We start from the raw sequence: 4,256 nt of genomic DNA on the forward strand, positions 1-4,256 counted from the left end.
GCAGGAAGGGCTTGGGCAGCCCCAGCATCCACCTCCTCAATGAGTTCAATCACTGCAGGGAAAAGAAACAGTGCCAGGTGGACCAGGCACAGGGGTGGTTTCTTGCTCGTTCAGAGCTAAGGGCTGCAAGGGTAATTCCAATAAATCAAAGAAATGCACCTTGTTTTTTCTCTAATCCTAACTCCTTCTCCAAGCACAAGCCAGGGGGTTTAACTAAGGATGAAGAGGGAGACATTTGTCCCTGACTCTGTGAGACACTTGGTATTTGGGGCTGCTTGTGTTGCTTCCAACTCTTCCAAAGGGACCCAGAGTTTTCACAGAGATACTTTCTATAAAAGAAGTGAAAATAACTGATTTGGACGTGGTGAAGCTTAGAGGTTGCAGTTGGCATCTGACTGCTCCGGGCTGCTTGATTCCAACCCCAGCGTGCTGGCACAGGGCTCTGCTCCAGTGCCTCATCCAAGAAGTCCTGAAAGTAACTGTCAGGGCAGGAGCACAAAACCTTGACGTGGGGAGAAAAAGCTGCTTCTTCCAAAACCTTTATCTGCTAAAGGACACCCCTTTTTTGAAGAATTAAATGCCTTGAGGAAGGCGGCTTGGAGTCTGCACCCCACACCACACTGGCTCCACAGACAAAGGGAATTACAGTGATCCCCTGGCTCCGAGAGACCATCTTCTGGCAGGAGGCCAAATTTGCAAGGAAGTTTTCCAGAGCAGCCAAATGATTAACACCAAACGGTAACTGTAAAATGTAATTAAAAAGAGCAGCCTACGTGCTGCTGGAGTAACAGCAGCGGGCAGGGAGGAACGTGGAGTAAGAAAGATTTGTGAAGAGAAATAAAAGCAGCAGGTCTGGGAAGAAAGGGCAAAGTATTCACACAAGCATCATCTCTCGCACTCACACAACAGTAGCATTTCAGCTAAACCGAGGAGTTCCCCCCTACAGGCAAAGACTATCCAGGTTTTCAATTTTCTATTCCCCTTTTTGCACATCTGGTAGCAAATAAAGAAACCCACAACAGCTTCCTCCCCCCTGCCCCTTCACTCTCTGCTCCTCGCTTCACCCCTGGTTTGAAAACACTGCATTTGGCTCCTGCTTTTCCATTCCATGCCCGACAAAACCGCTCCGGAACTCTTTCTTCCTACTCACATGTGGGGCTGCAGTTTGCTCCCAGCAGCCAGCGGAGACATTCGCAGCGCCAGGATGAGTGACAGTGCCACTGCAGGAAACTCCATCGCAGCCGCTCCTCTCCCTCCAGGTGCTTCCAGCGGTGGTCCCGGGAATCCCACCGCCTCCTCCAGCACGGCTGGCCGGTTCCTCCTCCTCCCAGGCTCCTGCTGCCTCCTGCTCCCAACTTGCCGGTGCCTCTCCTCGCAAAGGACAAAGCTATCGGAGCACGGGGGAGTCCTCGCAGGGGGAGAGCGGATTTACCATTCCTGGATGCTTCCTCCCTCTCGGGTTCCGCTCAGCGGGTTTCTTCACTTCGTTGCAAATTACAGTGCAGGTTGCAGCTGGGTTTTCCCCCAAACCAAACCTGGCTTCTCATGCTCGTTTGCTCGCAGTGAAATGCGCTGAAGTGACTTTTCCTTCTGGGATTTGCTTCCTGACAAATCTCGAGGACCTGGGGACTCACGAGACCTGGGCTGTGCCCCGCAGCACAGCCCCACGTGGGCTGAGCTGCTCCAGAGCTGCGACCCCCTTCCCAAGGCACTGTGAAATCCTGCCCTTGGCAAGGGGAAGGAAAAAGGAGGGGTGCTCTTCTGGCAGGAGAATCTCACCTCCCAGGGGCTTTTCCCGAAGCAGGCAGGGTGATCCTTCACTCCATCCCCAGAGGTGCAGGCATCCTCCTGCCGGCAGCTCCACACCTTCCTCCGGGGCCGGGAGCGAGGAACTCCGGCACACACACCCCAGAGCAGCCTCCCTGCGGTTCACGAGAGTAACAAAACTTCCCCCTGCCTTTCCCAGGTCCAGCTCCTTTCCCTCACATGCTCTCTTGCCTCTTTCCTCGCTGTCAGTCAGAAATCCCTCCCACGAGCTGTGCCCAGCCCCGAGCAGGGGAGGGGGAGGCCCTGCTCGCAGGGATGGAGCAGCGGTGCTTCGGGGCTGTTTCTCTGCAGGTAGCTCTTCTGGACTACCCAAGGCCAGCTGCGGACACACCACCCCAAATCCCTTTCTCAGAAGCTTGAAGAACATCCCACAGAGATTCAGTCTTCCCCATGCACTCTAACAGATAACAAAATTGATCGCTTCCCAAGGAAATTCTGCTGGCAGGGACACCTCCAACTGCACACAGCAGCCGGCACAGCGGGATGGGGAGGAGGAGAGCAGGGATGCTGCACTAAACATCTCAAGCACCTGCCAGCAAACCCTCCCCAAGGGCCAGGAGGAACCAGAGCAGCAGCCAGGCACCTGTGAGCTGCCCCGGGGCACTCCAGAGCTCACCTGGCCTGTAGCAGGTGCTGATTTCCATCAGAGAAGCAGGATAAGAAGGTTTGGAGGAAGGCTAGGATAGTGTCATGGACATATTTTGTGGCTGAAGGACAACCATTAATCAAGACTAAAGTCCCCAGGGGCCATGCCCAAAAGCTGCTGGCTCTTGGAAAAAACTGAAGCAGCTGCTCCTTACACCAGAAACCTCCCAAGGTCACAGCAGTGCCATAAATCCTCAAGTCAGAGAAAAGAGCAGGTGAGGGGGTTAATGCTTCCACTTAGCAGTAAAATACCAGCCAAGCCTAACGGATGGGAAGAAAACATCCTTCATTCTTTCTCAAGAAGAAAGGCAGCTACATAAAGATGTTTTATAACAACAGAGAGAGCTCCAGGATACAATAAATCCAGGCCTCTGTTTTCCTGTTTGGAATTAAAAACTTAGGACTTTTCTTACAGTAGGGAGCAGGCTGCTCCCAGTTAGAGTTCCAGGGATTTCTCCCAATGGGGAGGGACCGTGCAGAGCCGGGAGTCGGGCTCCCTCTCCAGGACACGGCTCGAGGCCAAGGAAGGGGACTGATGGGTCCAGGCGCAGCTGCCACGCTGGCCACCTTCCCAGCCACAGCCACCCCGGCCAGGCTGCCTGCAGGGAGAAGGGGAAGCTCCGATGGGAAAAGCTGCGCTGCGAGGAGTGACTGAGCACAGAGCTCTTTTAAAGCCCCTTTAAAGTTCTCTGCAGTTCTTTTAAAGTCCCTTTAAAGCCAGCAGTGAGGTTTCCCACCTAAAGAGGCCCATGTGAGCAAGGGCTGCGGAGAGCACAGCCGGGAATTTGTGGGACACATGTGAAAGACAGATATCTGAAACCCAACCCTGCCTGTGAAGTCAATTTAGTATGTTTTCAATTTTATATAATTTCCCAGCACAGCCGCCCACCGAGGATGTCATCCTCTGGCTCTGGGTAAAACAGCCCTGAAAGTGGTCCAAGATATGATATGGCTCCATAAATACTGATGATAATATCTGCAGTCATGCCAGAGACCACAGAAACCGAAACATTAACGTGCCATTCATTCCCCAGCATTATTTAATCTTCACTATCAAGCGTGCTGGATGTGATATGGGCGCCAGGGCTCTCCATGCACAATCCTGTCCCTATCCCACACTGCTCTGGTACCTTCCCAAGGTCTGTCCTGATGATATTTAAGGATCTTGCACATCTGACCCAGATCTGCTTCACAGCAGCTCTGCCTGGCCTCTGTAGACCCACAAATCTTGTTCCTGTGTGGGTATATCGGAGTCTTGCCCAGACCACCTGGGCAGAGCAGAGCATCATTTTGGCTAAGCCCAGGGCTTCCCACTGTACACTGTGTGATGTGTGTGGGTTCTTGTCTGAGCCCTGAAAATCCACAGCAGAGCTGAGACAGGCCTCATACACCTCTGGCTGTGCAACAGTGGTGGCACCTCATACCTTGTACAGCCCCAGGTGCGTGACAGTGATGACACCTCGTACCTGAGACAGCTCTGGGCAGGGGACAGTGACAGCACCCACCACTTTGTACAGCCTTGCTGTGTGATGATGACAGTACCCAGTACCTTGTACAACCCAGGTGCCTATGGTGGCAGTACCTGATACCTGGCACAGCCCTGGGTGTGTGACAGTGACAGCACCTGGTACCCAGGTATCGCTCTGAGCAAGCGACACTGACAGCACCCACCACCCTGCACGGCCCCAGGTGCGCGGTGGTGACGGTCCCAGGTACAGCCGCCGCTGTGTGACGGTGACAACACCCGGTACCCAGGGCAGCGGAGCGGGGAGCGCGGCCGCGGC

This window comes from Corvus brachyrhynchos, unplaced genomic scaffold (assembly GCF_000691975.1).
Source record: "Corvus brachyrhynchos isolate BGI_N302 unplaced genomic scaffold, ASM69197v1 scaffold68, whole genome shotgun sequence".
NCBI classification, from domain to species: Eukaryota; Metazoa; Chordata; class Aves; order Passeriformes; family Corvidae; genus Corvus; species Corvus brachyrhynchos.